Genomic DNA, 13,441 nt, shown 5'->3' with positions numbered 1-13,441 from the left:
CACATACACATTCACGTAACTGGACATTTATTTGTTACATGAATGCCTTTTTCACGGTTTCCCTCACAACCTCTTGTTTTGGACTTTACAGAAATTAAAACACTTGTCTTAACCTTTTTGTCAGAAGTGGGATTTGAACCCACGCCTCCAGGGGAGACTGCGACCTTAACGCAGCGCCTTAGACCACTCGGCCATCCTGACTGTAAAATACCTCAAACACTGAAATGATGACAAATACTAGGATAACCTACATTTCATATATCATTGAATTGCACATCCTTTTTTACAAAAGAGCGAGAAATATCATGTCTGATACCTGCAGCGTCCTCCCTTGAGGCACTTCGGATTCACTTGTTACATGAATGCCTTCTTCACGGTTTCCCTCACAACCTCATGTTTTGGACTTTACGGAAATTGAAACACTTCTTATAACCTTTTGTCAGAAGTGGGATTTGAACCCACGCCTCCAGGGGAAACTGCGACCTTAGCGCAGCGCCTTAGACCACTCGGCCATCCTGACTGTAAAATACCTCAAACACTGAAATTATGACAAATACTAGGATAACCTGTATTTCATCTATCATTAAATTGCACATCCTTTTTTACAAAGGAGCGAGAAATATCAGGTCTGATACCTGCAGCGTCCTCCCTTGTGGCACATACACATTCACGTAACTGGACATTTATTTGTTACATGAATGCCTTTTTCACGGTTTCCCTCGCAACCTCTTGTTTTGGACTTTACAGAAATTAAAACACTTGTCTTAACCTTTTTGTCAGAAGTGGGATTTGAACCCACGCCTCCAGGGGAGACTGCGACCTTAACGCAGCGCCTTAGACCACTCGGCCATCCTGACTGTAAAATACCTCAAACACTGAAATTATGACAAATACTAGGATAACCTACATTTCATATATCATTGAATTGCACATCCTTTTTTACAAAAGAGCGAGAAATATCAGCTCTGATACCTGCAGCGTCCTCCCTTGTGGAACATACACATTCACGTAAGTGGACATTTATTTGTTACATGAATGCCTTTTTCACGGTTTCCCTCGCAACCTCTTGTTTTGGACTTTACAGAAATTTAAAAAATTGTCTTAACCTTCTGTCAGAAGTGGGATTTGAACCCACGCCTCCAGGGGAGACTGCGACCTTAACGCAGCGCCTTAGACCACTCGGCCATCCTGACTGTAAAATACCTCAAACACTGAAATTATGACAAATACTAGGATAACCTATATTTCATCTATCATTGAATTACACATCCTTTTTTACAAAGGAGCGAGAAATATCAGGTCTGATACCTGCAGCGTTCTCCCTTGTGGCACATACACATTCACGTAAGTGGACATTTATTTGTTACATGAATGCCTTTTTCACGGTTTCCCTCGCAACCTCTTGTTTTGGACTTTACAGAAATTTAAAAAATTGTCTTAACCTTCTGTCAGAAGTGGGATTTGAACCCACGCCTCCAGGGGAGACTGCGACCTTAACGCAGCGCCTTAGACCACTCGGCCATCCTGACTGTAAAATACCTCAAACACTGAAATTATGACAAATAGCAGGATAACCTACATTTCATATATCATTGAATTGCACATCCTTTTTTACAAAAGAGCGAGAAATATCAGCTCTGATACCTGCAGCGTCCTCCCTTGTGGCACATACACATTCACGTAAGTGGACATTTATTGTTACATAAATGCCTTTTTCACGGTTTCCCTCGCAACCTCTTGTTTAGGACTTTACAGAAATTAAAACACTTGTCTTAACCTTTTTGTCAGAAGTGGGATTTGAACCCACGCCTCCAGGGGAGACTGCGACCTTAACGCAGCGCCTTAGACCACTCGGCCATCCTGACTGTAAAATACCTCAAACACTGAAATTATGACAAATACTAGGATAACCTATATTTCATATATCATTGAATTGCACATCCTTTTTTACAAAAGAGCGAGAAATATCAGCTCTGATACCTGCAGCGTCCTCCTTTGTGGCACATACACATTCACGTAACTGGACATTTATTTGTTACATGAATGCCTTTTTCACGGTTTCCCTCACAACCTCTTGTTTTGGACTTTACAGAAATTAAAACACTTGTCTTAACCTTTTTGTCAGAAGTGGGATTTGAACCCACGCCTCCAGGGGAGACTGCGACCTTAACGCAGCGCCTTAGACCACTCGGCCATCCTGACTGTAAAATACCTCAAACACTGAAATGATGACAAATACTAGGATAACCTACATTTCATATATCATTGAATTGCACATCCTTTTTTACAAAAGAGCGAGAAATATCATGTCTGATACCTGCAGCGTCCTCCCTTGAGGCACTTCGGATTCACTTGTTACATGAATGCCTTCTTCACGGTTTCCCTCACAACCTCATGTTTTGGACTTTACGGAAATTGAAACACTTCTTATAACCTTTTGTCAGAAGTGGGATTTGAACCCACGCCTCCAGGGGAGACTGCGACCTTAGCGCAGCGCCTTAGACCACTCGGCCATCCTGACTGTAAAATACCTCAAACACTGAAATTATGACAAATACTAGGATAACCTATATTTCATATATCATTGAATTGCACATCCTTTTTTACAAAAGAGCGAGAAATATCAGCTCTGATACCTGCAGCGTCCTCCCTTGTGGCACATACACATTCACGTAACTGGACATTTATTGTTACATGAATGCCTTTTTCACGGTTTCCCTCGCAACCTCTTGTTTTGGACTTTACAGAAATTTAAAGAATTGTCTTAACCTTTTGCCAGAAGTGTGATTTGACCCCACGCCTCCAGGGGAGACTGCGACCTTAACGCAGCGCCTTAGACCACTCGGCCATCCTGACTGTAAAATACCTCAAACACTGAAATTATGACAAATACTAGGATAACCTACATTTCATCTATCATTGAAATGCACATCCTTTTTTACAAAGGAGCGAGAAATATCAGGTCTGATACCTGCAGCCTTCTCCCTTGTGGCACATACACATTCACGTAAGTGGACATTTATTTGTTACATGAATGCCTTTTTCACGGTTTCCCTCGCAACCTCTTGTTTTGGACTTTACAGAAATTAAAACACTTGTCTTAACCTTTTTGTCAGAAGTGGGATTTGAACCCACGCCTCCAGGGGAGACTGCGACCTTAACGCAGCGCCTTAGACCACTCGGCCATCCTGACTGTAAAATACCTCAAACACTGAAATTATGACAAATACTAGGATAACCTACATTTCATATATCATTGAATTGCACATCCTTTTTTACAAAAGAGCGAGAAATATCAGGTCTGATACCTGCAGCGTTCTCCCTTGTGGCACATACACATTCACGTAAGTGGACATTTATTTGTTACATGAATGCCTTTTTCACGGTTTCCCTCGCAACCTCTTGTTTTGGACTTTACAGAAATTAAAACACTTGTCTTAACCTTTTTGTCAGAAGTGGGATTTGAACCCACGCCTCCAGGGGAGACTGCGACCTTAACGCAGCGCCTTAGACCACTCGGCCATCCTGACTGTAAAATACCTCAAACACTGAAATTATGACAAATACTAGGATAACCTACATTTCATATATCATTGAATTTTACATCCTTTTTTACAAAAGAGCGAGAAATATCAGCTCTGATACCTGCAGCGTCCTCCCTTGTGGCACTTACACATGTGTAAGGCACATACACATTCACGTAAGTGGACATTTATTCGTTACATGAATGCCTTTTTCACGGTTTCCCTCGCAACCTCTTGTTTTGGACTTTACAGAAATTAAAACACTTGTCTTAACCTTCTGTCAGAAGTGGGATTTGAACCCACGCCTCCAGGGGAGACTGCGGCCTTAACGCAGCTCCTTAGACCACTCGGCCATCCTGACTGCAAAATACCTAAAACATTGAAAATATGACAAATAGCAGGATAACCTACATTTCATTTATCATTGAATTCCACATCCTTTTTTACAAAAGAGCGAGAAATATCAGCTCTGATACCTGCAGCGTCCTCCCTTGTGGCACTTACACATGTGTAAGGCACATTCACGTAAGTGGACATTTATTTGTTACATGAATGCCTTTTTCACGGTTTCCCTCGCAACCTCTTGTTTTGGACTTTACAGAAATTTAAAAAATTGTCTTAACCTTCTGTCAGAAGTGGGATTTGAACCCACGCCTCCAGGGGAGACTGCGACCTTAACGCAGCGCCTTAGACCACTCGGCCATCCTGACTGTAAAATACCTCAAACACTGAAATTATGACAAATAGCAGGATAACCTACATTTCATATATCATTGAATTGCACATCCTTTTTTACAAAAGAGCGAGAAATATCAGCTCTGATACCTGCGGCGTCCTCCCTTGTGGCACATACACATTCACGTAAGTGGACATTTATTTGTTACATGAATGCCTTTTTCACGGTTTCCCTCGCAACCTCTTGTTTTGGACTTTACAGAAATTTAAAAAATTGTCTTAACCTTCTGTCAGAAGTGGGATTTGACCCCACGCCTCCAGGGGACTGCGACCTTAACGCAGCGCCTTAGACCACTCGGCCATCCTGACTGTAAAATACCTCAAACATTGAAATCATGACAAATAGCAGGATAACCTACATTTCATTTATCATTGAATTGCACATCCTTTTTTACAAAAGAGCGAGAAATATCAGCTCTGATACCTGCAGCGTCCTCCCTTGTGGCACTTACACATGTGTAAGGCACTTACACATTCACGTAAGTGGACATTTATTCGTTACATGAATGCCTTTTTCACGGTTTCCCTCGCAACCTCTTGTTTTGGACTTTACAGAAATTTAAAAAATTGTCTTAACCTTCTGTCAGAAGTGGGATTTGAACCAACGCCTCCAGGGGAGACTGCGACCTTAACGCAGCGCCTTAGACCACTCGGCCATCCTGACTGTAAAATACCTCAAACACTGAAATTATGACAAATACTAGGATAACCTATATTTCATCTATCATTGAATTGCACATCCTTTTTTACAAAGGAGCGAGAAATATCAGATCTGATACCTGCAGCGTCCTCCCTTGTGGCACTTACACATGTGTAAGGCACATACACATTCACGTAAGTGGACATTTATTCGTTACATGAATGCCTTTTTCACGGTTTCCCTCGCAACCTCTTGTTTTGGACTTTACAGAAATTAAAACACTTGTCTTAACCTTCTGTCAGAAGTGGGATTTGAACCCACGCCTCCAGGGGAGACTGCGGCCTTAACGCAGCGCCTTAGACCACTCGGCCATCCTGACTGTAAAATACCTCAAACACTGAAATGATGACAAATACTAGGATAACCTACATTTCATATATCATTGAATTGCACATCCTTTTTTACAAAAGAGCGAGAAATATCAGCTCTGATACCTGCAGCGTCCTCCCTTGAGGCACTTCGGATTCACTTGTTACATGAATGCCTTCTTCACGGTTTCCCTCACAACCTCATGTTTTGGACTTTACGGAAATTGAAACACTTCTTATAACCTTTTGTCAGAAGTGGGATTTGAACCCACGCCTCCAGGGGAGACTGCGACCTTAACGCAGCGCCTTAGACCACTCGGCCATCCTGACTGTAAAATACCTCAAACACTGAAATTATGACAAATACTAGGATAACCTGTATTTCATCTATCATTGAATTGCACATCCTTTTTTACAAAGGAGCGAGAAATATCAGGTCTGATACCTGCAGCGTCCTCCCTTGTGGCACATACACATTCACGTAACTGGACATTTATTTGTTACATGAATGCCTTTTTCACGGTTTCCCTCGCAACCTCTTGTTTTGGACTTTACAGAAATTAAAACACTTGTCTTAACCTTTTTGTCAGAAGTGGGATTTGAACCCACGCCTCCAGGGGAGACTGCGACCTTAACGCAGCGCCTTAGACCACTCGGCCATCCTGACTGTAAAATACCTCAAACACTGAAATTATGACAAATACTAGGATAACCTATATTTCATATATCATTGAATTGCACATCCTTTTTTACAAAAGAGCGAGAAATATCAGCTCTGATACCTGCAGCGTCCTCCCTTGTGGCACATACACATTCACGTAACTGGACATTTATTGTTACATGAATGCCTTTTTCACGGTTTCCCTCGCAACCTCTTGTTTTGGACTTTACAGAAATTTAAAGAATTGTCTTAACCTTTTGCCAGAAGTGTGATTTGACCCCACGCCTCCAGGGGAGACTGCGACCTTAACGCAGCGCCTTAGACCACTCGGCCATCCTGACTGTAAAATACCTCAAACATTGAAATCATGACAAATAGCAGGATAACCTACATTTCATTTATCATTGAATTGCACATCCTTTTTTACAAAGGAGCGAGAAATATCAGATCTGATACCTGCAGCGTCCTCCCTTGTGGCACTTACACATGTGTAAGGCACATACACATTCACGTAAGTGGACATTTATTTGTTACATGAATGCCTTTTTCACGGTTTCCCTCGCAACCTCTTGTTTTGGACTTTACAGAAATTTAAAAAATTGTCTTAACCTTCTGTCAGAATTGGGATTTGAACCCACGCCTCCAGGGGAGACTGCGGCCTCAACGCAGCGCCTTAGACCACTCGGCCATCCTGACTGCAAAATACCTAAAACATTGAAAATATGACAAATAGCAGGATAACCTACATTTCATTTATCATTGAATTGCACATCCTTTTTTACAAAAGAGCGAGAAATATCAGCTCTGATACCTGCAGCGTCCTCCCTTGTGGCACTTACACATGTGTAAGGCACATACACATTCAGGTAAGTGGACATTTATTTGTTACATGAATGCCTTTTTCACGGTTTCCCTCGCAACCTCTTGTTTTGGACTTTACAGAAATTTAAAAAATTGTCTTAACCTTCTGTCAGAAGTGGGATTTGAACCCACGCCTCCAGGGGAGACTGCGACCTTAACGCAGCGCCTTAGACCACTCGGCCATCCTGACTGTAAAATACCTCAAACACTGAAATTATGACAAATACTAGGATAACCTACATTTCATATATCATTGAATTGCACATCCTTTTTTACAAAAGAGCGAGAAATATCAGGTCTGATACCTGCAGCGTTCTCCCTTGTGGCACATACACATGTGTAAGGCACATACACATTCACGTAAGTGGACATTTATTCGTTACATGAATGCCTTTTTCACGGTTTCCCTCGCAACCTCTTGTTTTGGACTTTACAGAAATTTAAAAAATTGTCTTAACCTTCTGTCAGAAGTGGGATTTGAACCAACGCCTCCAGGGGAGACTGCGGCCTTAACGCAGCGCCTTAGACCACTCGGCCATCCTGACTGTAAAATAGCTAAAACATTGAAAATATGACAAATAGCAGGATAACCTACATTTCATTTATCATTGAATTGCACATCCTTTTTTACAAAAGAGCGAGAAATATCAGGTCTGATACCTGCAGCGTTCTCCCTTGTGGCACATACACATGTGTAAGGCACATACACATTCACGTAAGTGGACATTTATTTGTTACATGAATGCCTTTTTCACGGTTTCCCTCGCAACCTCTTGTTTTGGACTTTACAGAAATTTAAAAAATTGTCTTAACCTTCTGTCAGAAGTGGGATTTGAACCCACGCCTCCAGGGGAGACTGCGACCTTAACGCAGCGCCTTAGACCACTCGGCCATCCTGACTGTAAAATACCTCAAACACTGAAATTATGACAAATAGCAGGATAACCTACATTTCATATATCATTGAATTGCACATCCTTTTTTACAAAAGAGCGAGAAATATCAGCTCTGATACCTGCAGCGTCCTCCCTTGTGGCACATACACATTCACGTAAGTGGACATTTATTGTTACATAAATGCCTTTTTCACGGTTTCCCTCGCAACCTCTTGTTTTGGACTTTACAGAAATTAAAACACTTGTCTTAACCTTTTTGTCAGAAGTGGGATTTGAACCCACGCCTCCAGGGGAGACTGCGACCTTAACGCAGCGCCTTAGACCACTCGGCCATCCTGACTGTAAAATACCTCAAACACTGAAATTATGACAAATACTAGGATAACCTACATTTCATATATCATTGAATTGCACATCCTTTTTTACAAAAGAGCGAGAAATATCAGGTCTGATACCTGCAGCGTCCTCCCTTGTGGCACATACACATTCACGTAACTGGACATTTATTTGTTACATGAATGCCTTTTTCACGGTTTCCCTCGCAACCTCTTGTTTTGGACTTTACAGAAATTAAAACACTTGTCTTAACCTTCTGTCAGAAGTGGGATTTGAACCCACGCCTCCAGGGGAGACTGCGGCCTTAACGCAGCTCCTTAGACCACTCGGCCATCCTGACTGCAAAATACCTAAAACATTGAAAATATGACAAATAGCAGGATAACCTACATTTCATTTATCATTGAATTCCACATCCTTTTTTACAAAAGAGCGAGAAATATCAGCTCTGATACCTGCAGCGTCCTCCCTTGTGGCACTTACACATGTGTAAGGCACATTCACGTAAGTGGACATTTATTTGTTACATGAATGCCTTTTTCACGGTTTCCCTCGCAACCTCTTGTTTTGGACTTTACAGAAATTTAAAAAATTGTCTTAACCTTCTGTCAGAAGTGGGATTTGAACCCACGCCTCCAGGGGAGACTGCGACCTTAACGCAGCGCCTTAGACCACTCGGCCATCCTGACTGTAAAATACCTCAAACACTGAAATTATGACAAATAGCAGGATAACCTACATTTCATATATCATTGAATTGCACATCCTTTTTTACAAAAGAGCGAGAAATATCAGCTCTGATACCTGCGGCGTCCTCCCTTGTGGCACATACACATTCACGTAAGTGGACATTTATTTGTTACATGAATGCCTTTTTCACGGTTTCCCTCGCAACCTCTTGTTTTGGACTTTACAGAAATTTAAAAAATTGTCTTAACCTTCTGTCAGAAGTGGGATTTGACCCCACGCCTCCAGGGGACTGCGACCTTAACGCAGCGCCTTAGACCACTCGGCCATCCTGACTGTAAAATACCTCAAACATTGAAATCATGACAAATAGCAGGATAACCTACATTTCATTTATCATTGAATTGCACATCCTTTTTTACAAAAGAGCGAGAAATATCAGCTCTGATACCTGCAGCGTCCTCCCTTGTGGCACTTACACATGTGTAAGGCACTTACACATTCACGTAAGTGGACATTTATTCGTTACATGAATGCCTTTTTCACGGTTTCCCTCGCAACCTCTTGTTTTGGACTTTACAGAAATTTAAAAAATTGTCTTAACCTTCTGTCAGAAGTGGGATTTGAACCAACGCCTCCAGGGGAGACTGCGACCTTAACGCAGCGCCTTAGACCACTCGGCCATCCTGACTGTAAAATACCTCAAACACTGAAATTATGACAAATACTAGGATAACCTATATTTCATCTATCATTGAATTGCACATCCTTTTTTACAAAGGAGCGAGAAATATCAGATCTGATACCTGCAGCGTCCTCCCTTGTGGCACTTACACATGTGTAAGGCACATACACATTCACGTAAGTGGACATTTATTCGTTACATGAATGCCTTTTTCACGGTTTCCCTCGCAACCTCTTGTTTTGGACTTTACAGAAATTAAAACACTTGTCTTAACCTTCTGTCAGAAGTGGGATTTGAACCCACGCCTCCAGGGGAGACTGCGGCCTTAACGCAGCGCCTTAGACCACTCGGCCATCCTGACTGTAAAATACCTCAAACACTGAAATGATGACAAATACTAGGATAACCTACATTTCATATATCATTGAATTGCACATCCTTTTTTACAAAAGAGCGAGAAATATCAGCTCTGATACCTGCAGCGTCCTCCCTTGAGGCACTTCGGATTCACTTGTTACATGAATGCCTTCTTCACGGTTTCCCTCACAACCTCATGTTTTGGACTTTACGGAAATTGAAACACTTCTTATAACCTTTTGTCAGAAGTGGGATTTGAACCCACGCCTCCAGGGGAGACTGCGACCTTAACGCAGCGCCTTAGACCACTCGGCCATCCTGACTGTAAAATACCTCAAACACTGAAATTATGACAAATACTAGGATAACCTGTATTTCATCTATCATTGAATTGCACATCCTTTTTTACAAAGGAGCGAGAAATATCAGGTCTGATACCTGCAGCGTCCTCCCTTGTGGCACATACACATTCACGTAACTGGACATTTATTTGTTACATGAATGCCTTTTTCACGGTTTCCCTCGCAACCTCTTGTTTTGGACTTTACAGAAATTAAAACACTTGTCTTAACCTTTTTGTCAGAAGTGGGATTTGAACCCACGCCTCCAGGGGAGACTGCGACCTTAACGCAGCGCCTTAGACCACTCGGCCATCCTGACTGTAAAATACCTCAAACACTGAAATTATGACAAATACTAGGATAACCTATATTTCATATATCATTGAATTGCACATCCTTTTTTACAAAAGAGCGAGAAATATCAGCTCTGATACCTGCAGCGTCCTCCCTTGTGGCACATACACATTCACGTAACTGGACATTTATTGTTACATGAATGCCTTTTTCACGGTTTCCCTCGCAACCTCTTGTTTTGGACTTTACAGAAATTTAAAGAATTGTCTTAACCTTTTGCCAGAAGTGTGATTTGACCCCACGCCTCCAGGGGAGACTGCGACCTTAACGCAGCGCCTTAGACCACTCGGCCATCCTGACTGTAAAATACCTCAAACATTGAAATCATGACAAATAGCAGGATAACCTACATTTCATTTATCATTGAATTGCACATCCTTTTTTACAAAGGAGCGAGAAATATCAGATCTGATACCTGCAGCGTCCTCCCTTGTGGCACTTACACATGTGTAAGGCACATACACATTCACGTAAGTGGACATTTATTTGTTACATGAATGCCTTTTTCACGGTTTCCCTCGCAACCTCTTGTTTTGGACTTTACAGAAATTTAAAAAATTGTCTTAACCTTCTGTCAGAATTGGGATTTGAACCCACGCCTCCAGGGGAGACTGCGGCCTCAACGCAGCGCCTTAGACCACTCGGCCATCCTGACTGCAAAATACCTAAAACATTGAAAATATGACAAATAGCAGGATAACCTACATTTCATTTATCATTGAATTGCACATCCTTTTTTACAAAAGAGCGAGAAATATCAGCTCTGATACCTGCAGCGTCCTCCCTTGTGGCACTTACACATGTGTAAGGCACATACACATTCAGGTAAGTGGACATTTATTTGTTACATGAATGCCTTTTTCACGGTTTCCCTCGCAACCTCTTGTTTTGGACTTTACAGAAATTTAAAAAATTGTCTTAACCTTCTGTCAGAAGTGGGATTTGAACCCACGCCTCCAGGGGAGACTGCGACCTTAACGCAGCGCCTTAGACCACTCGGCCATCCTGACTGTAAAATACCTCAAACACTGAAATTATGACAAATACTAGGATAACCTACATTTCATATATCATTGAATTGCACATCCTTTTTTACAAAAGAGCGAGAAATATCAGGTCTGATACCTGCAGCGTTCTCCCTTGTGGCACATACACATGTGTAAGGCACATACACATTCACGTAAGTGGACATTTATTTGTTACATGAATGCCTTTTTCACGGTTTCCCTCGCAACCTCTTGTTTTGGACTTTACAGAAATTTAAAAAATTGTCTTAACCTTCTGTCAGAAGTGGGATTTGAACCCACGCCTCCAGGGGAGACTGCGACCTTAACGCAGCGCCTTAGACCACTCGGCCATCCTGACTGTAAAATACCTCAAACACTGAAATTATGACAAATAGCAGGATAACCTACATTTCATATATCATTGAATTGCACATCCTTTTTTACAAAAGAGCGAGAAATATCAGCTCTGATACCTGCAGCGTCCTCCCTTGTGGCACATACACATTCACGTAAGTGGACATTTATTGTTACATAAATGCCTTTTTCACGGTTTCCCTCGCAACCTCTTGTTTTGGACTTTACAGAAATTAAAACACTTGTCTTAACCTTTTTGTCAGAAGTGGGATTTGAACCCACGCCTCCAGGGGAGACTGCGACCTTAACGCAGCGCCTTAGACCACTCGGCCATCCTGACTGTAAAATACCTCAAACACTGAAATTATGACAAATACTAGGATAACCTACAATTCATATATCATTGAATTGCACATCCTTTTTTACAAAAGAGCGAGAAATATCAGGTCTGATACCTGCAGCGTCCTCCCTTGTGGCACATACACATTCACGTAACTGGACATTTATTTGTTACATGAATGCCTTTTTCACGGTTTCCCTCGCAACCTCTTGTTTTGGACTTTACAGAAATTAAAACACTTGTCTTAACCTTCTGTCAGAAGTGGGATTTGAACCCACGCCTCCAGGGGAGACTGCGGCCTTAACGCAGCTCCTTAGACCACTCGGCCATCCTGACTGCAAAATACCTAAAACATTGAAAATATGACAAATAGCAGGATAACCTACATTTCATTTATCATTGAATTCCACATCCTTTTTTACAAAAGAGCGAGAAATATCAGCTCTGATACCTGCAGCGTCCTCCCTTGTGGCACTTACACATGTGTAAGGCACATTCACGTAAGTGGACATTTATTTGTTACATGAATGCCTTTTTCACGGTTTCCCTCGCAACCTCTTGTTTTGGACTTTACAGAAATTTAAAAAATTGTCTTAACCTTCTGTCAGAAGTGGGATTTGAACCCACGCCTCCAGGGGAGACTGCGACCTTAACGCAGCGCCTTAGACCACTCGGCCATCCTGACTGTAAAATACCTCAAACACTGAAATTATGACAAATAGCAGGATAACATACATTTCATATATCATTGAATTGCACATCCTTTTTTACAAAAGAGCGAGAAATATCAGCTCTGATACCTGCGGCGTCCTCCCTTGTGGCACATACACATTCACGTAAGTGGACATTTATTTGTTACATGAATGCCTTTTTCACGGTTTCCCTCGCAACCTCTTGTTTTGGACTTTACAGAAATTAAAACACTTGTCTTAACCTTCTGTCAGAAGTTGGATTTAAACCCACGCCTCCAGGGGAGACTGCGGCCTTAACGCAGCGCCTTAGACCACTCGGCCATCCTGACTGTAAAATAGCTAAAACATTGAAAATATGACAAATAGCAGGATAACCTACATTTCATTTATCATTGAATTGCACATCCTTTTTTACAAAAGAGCGAGAAATATCAGCTCTGATACCTGCAGCGTCCTCCCTTGTGGCACTTACACATGTGTAAGGCACTTACACATTCACGTAAGTGGACATTTATTCGTTACATGAATGCCTTTTTCACGGTTTCCCTCGCAACCTCTTGTTTTGGACTTTACAGAAATTTAAAAAATTGTCTTAACCTTCTG

General features: G+C 41.7%; 27 non-coding genes across 27 annotated transcripts; all 27 read right to left on the bottom strand.

Annotated features, from left to right (window-relative positions):
* Window positions 1-118: 118 nt before the first annotated feature.
* On the bottom strand, window positions 119-201 carry trnal-aag (transfer RNA leucine (anticodon AAG)). The gene has a single exon. It is a non-coding gene; the product is annotated as a tRNA-Leu (tRNA).
* A 236-nt stretch (window positions 202-437) lies between these two features.
* Window positions 438-520, bottom strand: trnal-aag (transfer RNA leucine (anticodon AAG)). The gene has a single exon. It is a non-coding gene; the product is annotated as a tRNA-Leu (tRNA).
* A 254-nt stretch (window positions 521-774) lies between these two features.
* trnal-aag (transfer RNA leucine (anticodon AAG)) lies at window positions 775-857 on the bottom strand. The gene has a single exon. It is a non-coding gene; the product is annotated as a tRNA-Leu (tRNA).
* Window positions 858-1,110: 253 nt separating this feature from the next.
* Window positions 1,111-1,193, bottom strand: trnal-aag (transfer RNA leucine (anticodon AAG)). The gene has a single exon. It is a non-coding gene; the product is annotated as a tRNA-Leu (tRNA).
* A 253-nt stretch (window positions 1,194-1,446) lies between these two features.
* trnal-aag (transfer RNA leucine (anticodon AAG)) lies at window positions 1,447-1,529 on the bottom strand. Its single transcript has one exon. It is a non-coding gene; the product is annotated as a tRNA-Leu (tRNA).
* Window positions 1,530-1,782: 253 nt separating this feature from the next.
* trnal-aag (transfer RNA leucine (anticodon AAG)) lies at window positions 1,783-1,865 on the bottom strand. The gene has a single exon. It is a non-coding gene; the product is annotated as a tRNA-Leu (tRNA).
* Window positions 1,866-2,119: 254 nt separating this feature from the next.
* trnal-aag (transfer RNA leucine (anticodon AAG)) lies at window positions 2,120-2,202 on the bottom strand. Its single transcript has one exon. It is a non-coding gene; the product is annotated as a tRNA-Leu (tRNA).
* Window positions 2,203-2,438: 236 nt separating this feature from the next.
* On the bottom strand, window positions 2,439-2,521 carry trnal-aag (transfer RNA leucine (anticodon AAG)). Its single transcript has one exon. It is a non-coding gene; the product is annotated as a tRNA-Leu (tRNA).
* A 589-nt stretch (window positions 2,522-3,110) lies between these two features.
* On the bottom strand, window positions 3,111-3,193 carry trnal-aag (transfer RNA leucine (anticodon AAG)). Its single transcript has one exon. It is a non-coding gene; the product is annotated as a tRNA-Leu (tRNA).
* A 254-nt stretch (window positions 3,194-3,447) lies between these two features.
* Window positions 3,448-3,530, bottom strand: trnal-aag (transfer RNA leucine (anticodon AAG)). The gene has a single exon. It is a non-coding gene; the product is annotated as a tRNA-Leu (tRNA).
* A 621-nt stretch (window positions 3,531-4,151) lies between these two features.
* Window positions 4,152-4,234, bottom strand: trnal-aag (transfer RNA leucine (anticodon AAG)). Its single transcript has one exon. It is a non-coding gene; the product is annotated as a tRNA-Leu (tRNA).
* Window positions 4,235-5,195: 961 nt separating this feature from the next.
* Window positions 5,196-5,278, bottom strand: trnal-aag (transfer RNA leucine (anticodon AAG)). The gene has a single exon. It is a non-coding gene; the product is annotated as a tRNA-Leu (tRNA).
* A 236-nt stretch (window positions 5,279-5,514) lies between these two features.
* Window positions 5,515-5,597, bottom strand: trnal-aag (transfer RNA leucine (anticodon AAG)). The gene has a single exon. It is a non-coding gene; the product is annotated as a tRNA-Leu (tRNA).
* Window positions 5,598-5,851: 254 nt separating this feature from the next.
* Window positions 5,852-5,934, bottom strand: trnal-aag (transfer RNA leucine (anticodon AAG)). The gene has a single exon. It is a non-coding gene; the product is annotated as a tRNA-Leu (tRNA).
* Window positions 5,935-6,541: 607 nt separating this feature from the next.
* Window positions 6,542-6,624, bottom strand: trnal-gag (transfer RNA leucine (anticodon GAG)). Its single transcript has one exon. It is a non-coding gene; the product is annotated as a tRNA-Leu (tRNA).
* A 272-nt stretch (window positions 6,625-6,896) lies between these two features.
* Window positions 6,897-6,979, bottom strand: trnal-aag (transfer RNA leucine (anticodon AAG)). The gene has a single exon. It is a non-coding gene; the product is annotated as a tRNA-Leu (tRNA).
* Window positions 6,980-7,606: 627 nt separating this feature from the next.
* On the bottom strand, window positions 7,607-7,689 carry trnal-aag (transfer RNA leucine (anticodon AAG)). The gene has a single exon. It is a non-coding gene; the product is annotated as a tRNA-Leu (tRNA).
* Window positions 7,690-7,942: 253 nt separating this feature from the next.
* On the bottom strand, window positions 7,943-8,025 carry trnal-aag (transfer RNA leucine (anticodon AAG)). The gene has a single exon. It is a non-coding gene; the product is annotated as a tRNA-Leu (tRNA).
* A 602-nt stretch (window positions 8,026-8,627) lies between these two features.
* On the bottom strand, window positions 8,628-8,710 carry trnal-aag (transfer RNA leucine (anticodon AAG)). Its single transcript has one exon. It is a non-coding gene; the product is annotated as a tRNA-Leu (tRNA).
* A 961-nt stretch (window positions 8,711-9,671) lies between these two features.
* Window positions 9,672-9,754, bottom strand: trnal-aag (transfer RNA leucine (anticodon AAG)). Its single transcript has one exon. It is a non-coding gene; the product is annotated as a tRNA-Leu (tRNA).
* Window positions 9,755-9,990: 236 nt separating this feature from the next.
* Window positions 9,991-10,073, bottom strand: trnal-aag (transfer RNA leucine (anticodon AAG)). Its single transcript has one exon. It is a non-coding gene; the product is annotated as a tRNA-Leu (tRNA).
* Window positions 10,074-10,327: 254 nt separating this feature from the next.
* trnal-aag (transfer RNA leucine (anticodon AAG)) lies at window positions 10,328-10,410 on the bottom strand. The gene has a single exon. It is a non-coding gene; the product is annotated as a tRNA-Leu (tRNA).
* Window positions 10,411-11,017: 607 nt separating this feature from the next.
* trnal-gag (transfer RNA leucine (anticodon GAG)) lies at window positions 11,018-11,100 on the bottom strand. The gene has a single exon. It is a non-coding gene; the product is annotated as a tRNA-Leu (tRNA).
* A 272-nt stretch (window positions 11,101-11,372) lies between these two features.
* On the bottom strand, window positions 11,373-11,455 carry trnal-aag (transfer RNA leucine (anticodon AAG)). The gene has a single exon. It is a non-coding gene; the product is annotated as a tRNA-Leu (tRNA).
* Window positions 11,456-11,727: 272 nt separating this feature from the next.
* On the bottom strand, window positions 11,728-11,810 carry trnal-aag (transfer RNA leucine (anticodon AAG)). The gene has a single exon. It is a non-coding gene; the product is annotated as a tRNA-Leu (tRNA).
* A 253-nt stretch (window positions 11,811-12,063) lies between these two features.
* Window positions 12,064-12,146, bottom strand: trnal-aag (transfer RNA leucine (anticodon AAG)). The gene has a single exon. It is a non-coding gene; the product is annotated as a tRNA-Leu (tRNA).
* A 602-nt stretch (window positions 12,147-12,748) lies between these two features.
* Window positions 12,749-12,831, bottom strand: trnal-aag (transfer RNA leucine (anticodon AAG)). Its single transcript has one exon. It is a non-coding gene; the product is annotated as a tRNA-Leu (tRNA).
* Window positions 12,832-13,441: the final 610 nt, after the last annotated feature.

This window comes from Gasterosteus aculeatus, chromosome 13, assembly GCF_964276395.1.
Source record: "Gasterosteus aculeatus chromosome 13, fGasAcu3.hap1.1, whole genome shotgun sequence".
Taxonomy (NCBI): Eukaryota; Metazoa; Chordata; class Actinopteri; order Perciformes; family Gasterosteidae; genus Gasterosteus; species Gasterosteus aculeatus.
This window is presented reverse-complemented; position numbering and strand designations above follow the sequence as displayed.